At 33.5% G+C, this 8422-nt stretch overlaps 1 long non-coding RNA gene across 1 annotated transcript in view; it reads right to left on the minus strand.

Moving 5' to 3' along the window:
- Window positions 1–7285, minus strand: part of LOC136790157 (uncharacterized) — a 134300-nt gene extending 127015 nt beyond the window's left edge. Inside the window, exon 1 of the long non-coding RNA XR_010829586.1 lies at window positions 6954–7285. This is a non-coding gene — a long non-coding RNA (uncharacterized lncRNA). The remainder of the gene's footprint in view (window positions 1–6953) is intronic.
- Between the last annotated feature and the right edge of the window lie 1137 nt (window positions 7286–8422).

The following is an 8422-nucleotide window of genomic DNA, read 5'->3' on the forward strand; positions in this document are numbered from 1 at the left end:
CAATCACATGATTACTGAAAGAAATTTATTCCAGAAGGTGTTTGATCATATCTCTAGTAGGCAGACAAATCAGAGTACCTGTGCATATTCTGATGATGTCTCAGTCACACAGGACCAGTTCAGCATGGGTGATTATCTAAGTTACGCAAACTGAATATATTGCCAACAGAGATTCTGTTGTGTAACAAGTCTGAATTAAGCTAAGCCTTTAATAAGAGCTTAGTGTAAATGACAATAAAAATAATAATATAAAGTACATTGCGCTTTTTTAGTTAGTTTTCTTTTTTTTGGGGGGGGGGGGGGGGGGGGGGGGGGGATTTTTTCTTTCCCCCTTCTGTTTTTCTTTTCTTAGAGGAAACTTTTAAGAGCTGTTCTTTGCTTGGGAAATGTGCTGACTCTTTCTGTCCTAAATTTGCCATTATGCAGCTTCTATGAATTTATCAAATCCCCAGGCAGAGCTGTAATTTTCTAATTCCTTCCTACTTCTAAAATCTCTGCATTCCATATGGTGTGTAGCTATGAAATTAACGGAGTCAGGTAAATGGAAATTCACATTGCAGTGGCAGGGTTTTTTTTTTTTTTCTTTTTTTTTTAATGTTCAGGCAGGGTCCAAATAAGCACAAAGGAACTGCATCAGCTATAGCCACATGATTTGATTACAGATCATAACTTTCTTTTATACTAGCAGCAATTCAGCCCCCAAAATCTCATCATTCTACTTCACAAGAATCTAAGAGAAAATGCCATATGAATGGTCTCCGGTTGCTAGACACGGACAGTTTAGCAGTTGTCCATATTGACAAAAACTACTTTAATATGGGATATCTAAAGTTACACCAATGGAAGTGACAGTATTATTAAGTGTAAGCACAAAGATGCTTGAACCAATCAGCCCAAACTTGTTTCAGTCTGGAAACAATCTGTTGTGTTCATACAGTAGCAAGTTACTCAAATCTCTTTTACTACCAGATCTCTGTGGCTTGCTTTGCAACTTTACTGCTTTTGTTAACAATGTCTTAGGGCTGTGTTTCTCATTGCATGATACTAACCACTATTAATTGGCACAAATCAGGAATTTTTCAGTCAGAATTTTTTGTCAAAACAGGCAAATTTATTGGAGCTTCTTTGTAGAAATATTAAATATCAGCAAAGCTTTAATTAGTAAAGTGTGTGTTTGTTTGTTTGTTTGTTTATTTTTCCTCCTAATTCTTGACAGTTTTTTAGGTGGACTGATTTCTTCAACCTTATTTCAGTCAAGTGAGGAATGTCTCTCTTTCATTTCTGTTTAATGTTAAAGTGCCATGGATTTACAAAAATTCTCCTCCCCTCAGTTGTAGTCAGAAGATTCTTGTGTTTATTTAGAAAATGATAATCTCTTTTTTCTTTCTCCCTTTATAGACCAGGAAAATAATTTTACACTAGTGCGCATAATGCCATGCATCTTTAAGTTTATAAATCTTTTGTTAAGTGTAACTTTTTTAAAAAAAGTTTTATAAATCTTTTTAAGATTATAACCTTTCATAAAATTTTGAATATAAAAATATCTATTCATAGAATCACCAGAAAGCTTTTAAGTTAAGCTTCTTATTAAGGAATATCGTCTCTTTTATGATCACTGTGTCCACCTTAATGGAGGATTTCCCTACATCATGAACACTTTCTAGACAACCAATTATATTACAAATTTATATGCTATTAAGATTTGTAAAAATAAAATGTTCAGTGTTCATACATAAATAAGTATTCAGACTCATTTAGAAAAATACACACATCTAGATAGTACCTCTGTACCTCTGTTTTTCAAAGGACAGCATACTTTCCCTAATAATTCTTTATTTGGACACAGTAGAATGAGTAATTAAAAAAAAATGACCCCCCCACCCCCCAATTTTCGATTCAGACAATGATTAGAAATAAGACAGTTCAGTTTTGTTCTAACAACTTATTGTGGCAATTATGTGATCTGGAATAGTGTGTATAAATCCCATTCACAATCAATCTCAGGTGCTAAGTACTACATATACAAGGAAAATCCTAAGATGAGAATCTTACAGTCCATGTCAGGACTGTATTATATACCTTAGAACACAACAATAATGAAAAAGAAATTTGGTTCCCCAAAGACTTGTGGCTTTCCTATGGACCCCATTTTCATACCCCATGTCCAGTAACTAAACTCCTTTTGTCGAGAGATGCAATCAGACCTCATGGTCATTTATTGCTCATTTTATTCAAGTAGGAAGGATTCCTCTGCAGACTGGGGAAAATCCAACAAGAAAAATAAATTCAATTACTCTCAACATACAGTCCTTCAGGTTTCCTATTTTACTGTGTTGAAGCTTTATTTACAGAGCAATAGAAGCAGACCCCAAAGTATCTGTTTTTAACTTGTCAGGTGACGAGTTGTTAGGGGAATGGGAAGGTAGGGGCACAAAATTCATCATACTACATTGAATATTTCACTCCATATTACTGTCAATATAGCCAAGATTAGTCTCAGCTATTTAGAGAGGTTTGGGTTTCCAAAGCAAACAAACAAACAAACAAAAAAAAACACAAAGTAACTCAACATATGGTGATTGTTGTTGAAAATAACTTCCTTTTCAATTAATATGATGTATCATTGAAAGAGATGCAATTTTCTCATTCATCTGGCCAAGTCTCTAATTGTTTTACAGTCAGGATTTACCTGAACTACTGTGATTTTCACTCCAAGTCATTCTTCTGTTCCAATTCTCCATTTTTCTTCTTCTCATTTCTTCGTTTTCTACTTATTTATTCTTACTAATAACAATGTATGTGTAATCACTGACATGTTTACAGTGATAATTTCTTTTTTTTTTTTTGTCCATTTTTTTTAATATCAGTTTCATTTCCCCTGAAGTCACAGAAACTATATGTTGGACATTTTAAACTAGAAAGTATAGTACTGCTGTTTTTAGTGAAAGCCAAGTATATTGTCCTCTAGGTCTACAGCTTTTAAGTAAGTGCTAAACATCGCAGTATCCATTTATCATAAGCATGAGCTGGCAACTATGGCGTGTGTTTCATAGGCAGTAGCTATAAATATGTGGTAATAGACTTTCAGCAAATGTTATCAAAATGTTTTAAAATAATAGATCTAGGTCTCAGCTCTGAAGTAGACAGAATCATGTAAAAATATGATGAAAATATATTAATACAGCTCATGTGAGAAATGTAGGAGAAAAATAACTGAAGAACTTTAACATGAGATCCTTAATATAGCATTAAAATCTATTGGACATACACCAAAGCTGTCCAGTAGAGCTTATTGGATCCATTTGTGAGTTTAAAGTTTTATAACAGACATAAAATATAAGTACTATCTATGCAGTACTTTATGTTTGCAACTCTTTTAGCACAAGCTCTACAGTAGTTCCATGAATTAGGTGAGTAGTATCAATACGAAAAAGCCTACCAACAGCAATGCAAATCAATGAGAATAGAAAGGTGTGTAAGTAGCATAGTTGAACAGTTTCACAAAGAAATCTCTTGTTCTGAAAACAAGTTCCCTTTTATTCAACTAAATAATTTCTGAAACTTTTTGTAAGTGCTTATTGGTGCACTTCCAATCACATCAGGGATATATTTGCAAACACAAAAGTTAGCAATGTAATTTAGATCTACCGAGGTGAATAGTGAATCTATTCATCTCTCCCCAGAAACAAAATAATTATAGCTGAATAAGATAAGAACCATGGAACTGCCATGATCATAGATTGTATGTTAGACTATTTAGTAATAAATTAATTTATTTAATAATCCTGGAATAGTATGCATATAAAAAAGTGAAATTAAATTCATTTAGTAATATAACCTAAAGCAAGCCCTGCCTTTCCACTGTCCTTACCTTTACACTTTGAAAATTATTTTTCCCCAGATAAAATATGTATGTATAACAAATATTTTCATTTGTATCTCTAGCAAGGCTTTTATAAATTATAAGGTTTCATTTGCATAATGGCACAATGATCACACTAGTGTGACTGTATAAACATATAAACTGAAAATTTACAGGAACAGTTTGTAGTTTATACTTTCCTTTGCCGTTTTGGAATTGCCATGCTTAAAAATAATCCAGTTTAAGTAAAAACATTGAAACCTCATGAAAAGAAATGCAATCATTCTGGCAGGTACTGACTGACAATAATAAAACTTTACTGTCCGAGAGGGAAAGATGTAATATGGTATTAACAGAGTACTGAGAGAAAGAGAAACACAACTCAGCATCAGTTTGCAAATGTTATTAACTAATAATAAATGAGATTCTCACCCAATTTTCTTTTAGATAATGTTTTCCTTTCAGTTCTTCCAGGACCCTTTCACACTTTATTAAATGATTCTCTTCTGCCCTGTCCTTTTTATCATTGCTCTCATACCTATCTCCATCAAACCCAAACTTATCTTACCAGTCCCCAAAACAATATAGCCCAAAGTTGGAAGGACACTGAACTGGACATCTTCTCAGTCAGATTCCTTTTATTTGAACCAACCCCCCCTTTTTTTTTTTCCCTGCATTTAAATACAGATTACATTTTTAAAGAAAAAAGACACATTCCTCTGGTTTAATTTTTTGGAAGAGAATTTATTTAAATTGATTACAGGAATACTATATCTCTTTCAAACCATACATGATGTGTGTTACCCCTCAAAAATTATTGAATAAATAATGATAATTTAAATATATATATATTGATATATATACCAATATTTATCAAATTTTATTGATAAATATTTGATGATATTTATATTGATCAATATTGATCAATATTTGTCATTTATCAAATTATATATTTATCTATATATAGATAGATAGATAGATAGATATCAATGCCCTTGATATATATATCTCACTGGCAACATATGGAAAGGGAAGAACATCATTCAAAATCAGACTTCCCATTGTTTGCTGATTATAAAACTTTAATATTAAAACTGAAAAGTGATTTTTCCCCTTAGTTTCCATTATAAACGTAAAATATATTTCCTGCCTTAAACTGATCTGAATTAATACTTAGTGGATTATAAATATATGTATTATATATATATTTATATTATATTATAAAAAATAAAAAAAAAAGTGTGTTTTCATCAACTGCAGATTAGTGGAGATGCAGTGATGTTGAGATCTGTTACATAAAAAGGACAGAAGAATTAGCTGTTACTTGTATCTCTTTTAAACTGAATTATCCTGCTGTATCATCTGGGAGAAATGTAGAAGATACATACTTTTGTCCTGTGACAGAAGTCAGAAAAATTTTTGTTCCAATTTACAAAGGAGAATTTGCAGGTTTGAGTCTCAAACTTAGCCAGTAGTCACTGCAGATATAAAAGGCATAACTCTTGGAGAATTCTGCTTTAAACAGTGGCTTACGAACAGAAGGAGACAAAAGGCATGAACACAATCAACATAAGTAAGTAGGTTTTAACCTTCTGTGTTACTAGCCAGTAGGGCTGTGTGAGTGGTTATAATACTATTATTGGATTTGCAAAGTGTTTGCTGCCTCCTGTGCAGCAGCCTTAAGTGGGGAATAGAATCCCTTTTGGAATACTCCTCTTGTACTAAAAGAGCTGTTGTTCTGGTCTAAATGTGCACATTTACTTTTACTAAATAAGAGTACACTGTTATGACCAAATAAATCCACTTAACCATATGTGCATGTCACTTTACCCTGCATAAATAGTACATGTCTGCCAACCCTTAAGAACCAGGAAATCTCATGAAAGATTATAAATCTCTAAATTATTCCATTTGGAGAAAAATATTCTGCATTTACAGATTTTTTAAATTTCTTTTTAGTTTAATTACAAGTATAAAAATAAGTTGGATAGCAGTTCTGTTTGCTCAAGAAGACTTTACTTGAGATGAAAAATTGCAGCTGAAAAATTGCTTGTAACTTGTGTTACCAACCTGTTAGATGACCTATCAACTCAAGATCTCAGTAATGTATCTTCACAAATATAATAACCCTCCTAGTAATCCTGCACCCCATTAATATTGCTGTTTCTTTGAAATAAATTTGCAGATGTACCATGTATTCCAATATCCATTGCAAAATTGGATTAAAGAAATTACAACGAAGAGTGCACATTCTACTTACACCCACTTGATATCTAAATAGGTTGATGAATATATACAATTGCATGTGGAAATCAGGGATTAGTATTTTTACTGTGCTAGGCAATAAAACTTAACCATCTTCCAAAGAATATTCTGTATAATGTCAGCAAAAAAACAAACAGAAAGAAGGCAGTTATTAAGAATCATGTGACGGGAGTTAAAAATAACAGATTCAAAATAAATCGTATTGATTTGGGGGTGGGGTGGGAGTTTGAATATTGTATATAAAATTGTCGTATTTTTGTGAGGGAAAGTTATAGTTTGTTTTAGAAACAGATCTATTTTATTAAGAAAATTAACAGAGAGGAGATGCGATGTAGCTCCATCAAACTACTTTGAGCTACCTAATATTGCCAGTATTCTTCTGGTGAATTGGGACATGATGAAGTTAAATTAGTTGCCTAAGACTGCATAGTAAGACTACCCTTGACATAAAGTCTAACTTTACAGCTCAAGTCTATACTCTGCTACTATTCCAGAATTCATTTGCATATCGCCCACTGTGAAGCAGAAAGGATTGCAATGTCTAACACTGAAAGAGAGCAGGAATGCTTTCAAAGATAGAAGCTTTGCTTGCAGAAACATCTTTTGTAACTGTGAGTGGCTACAAAGAAAATATTTTACAGTAACAAAACAAAACAAAACAAAACAAACAAAAATTCAATCCACAAAGACATTGGAGTAAGGAAAACAGCTTTACAGTATCATATGTGGCTGCATGATTCAGAGATTGGCAAGATTTATAAATGGATTCCTTTTTTTTTTTAAAAAAAAAAAAAAAGGAATTGTTTAAGTAGGAAAATATACTCACTTTCCATCATGAAGTCTTAAGTGTCCTGAGGCCACCTGGTAGCTTGGGATGGCTCTCAAACAGGCTCTCTCCTCTCACACTGATTGCAGCTCCCAGATAATCCGGAGGCTTGGCTGGCTGGGAAAACCATCTTCCGGTTCTCCCTTCCCTCTTTCACCGTGCCCCATTCCTTGCCTGCTACCAGCTATGCAAGTGGTGCCCCAAATACTGTAACTTGTCTGTTCAGAGGTAGAATACAACCCCTTTTACTGCAGCCAAGTAAGGCACTTTGAAGTGCCCTATGCCACAGCCTTTTGCTGTGACAGAATGCTTAAGACAGAAAGTTCCAGCCCTCTTCGCTTTGTTGCCCTTTACCTAAACTGAAGGGCAACGGGTTCATTTTATATGGTTTAAAGAATAAAAATTGAGTGATATATGTCATGTAGCAGAGAACTTTCTCCAGGAGTAGTCTTAACAATCTGCATTAAAAACTGCCTGAAAAATTCCACTGGACCCCTCCTACCCAACTTGCAGGTAGACTTTGATAAATAATCTACATTAAGATGGTATTTGCTACTTAATAAAGTACCTTAAATAATCACATCTTCTATAGATCTTATGAAAACACAGTGCATGGAATTAATTTTTTTTGTTTGTTTCTTGATTTATGAATATATGCTGGAGACAGAAAACTAAAACGTTTTGCAATCTGATCTTAATTTCTCTTGCTATAGTTATTATCTTTGCATCGCATAAAGTCTAAAAGAACAAGCAGATATCTGGTAGAGTGATGCAGGTATAAAGCATTATCGTGAAACTCACTGCTGCACCTCATCGAAGCCATCAGCAGAGAGAAAGCTTAATAGACATACAGTATTTTTATATACAGCTATCTGTAAACACTATGTAGTATTCTGTTCCTTTCTATGACCTTATCCTATTATTTTTACACCTTCTCCTTCAAATCTAGATTCAGCCAGTCAATCAACTTATATACCCGTCTAGACCGTTTTAACCGCATACATTCAAAACCAATTTTTGGAGAAGGCAGAATGTAAGAAAGGAATGCGAAGACGCTTTCTCTCCCTATGTAAATGCACTATGGGATTCTGGCCAAGTTGAATACACAAAGAAGGGAGATATCTTTTTGCAGGGCAGTCCCACTAATAAATTAGAACAATGAAAGCTTCTATCAATTCAATTTCTGAAAGCATGCAGTGTTTTAGAGGCCTAGTACAAGTGCATCCTCTAAACACAATGGTACAACTTTGCAATCTCCACTGCCCTCCAAAGTTTCTTTCTGAAGAATAGCAATTTATCTTCACTTATGTCTAGGACAGACATTATATGATCACTTACAATTTTAACTGAAACACAGACTGAGGGTCTTACCTACCAATTGTTCTTGAATAAATGAATGATTAAGTGCCAGTGTGCAGTTCAGAGTAAATGTTAGACTGGGTCCATAAAGTAGGATTCATTCTGCTCTT

The sequence above is a fragment of the Anser cygnoides genome, chromosome 2, assembly GCF_040182565.1.
Source record: "Anser cygnoides isolate HZ-2024a breed goose chromosome 2, Taihu_goose_T2T_genome, whole genome shotgun sequence".
Lineage (NCBI taxonomy): Eukaryota > Metazoa > Chordata > Aves > Anseriformes > Anatidae > Anser > Anser cygnoides.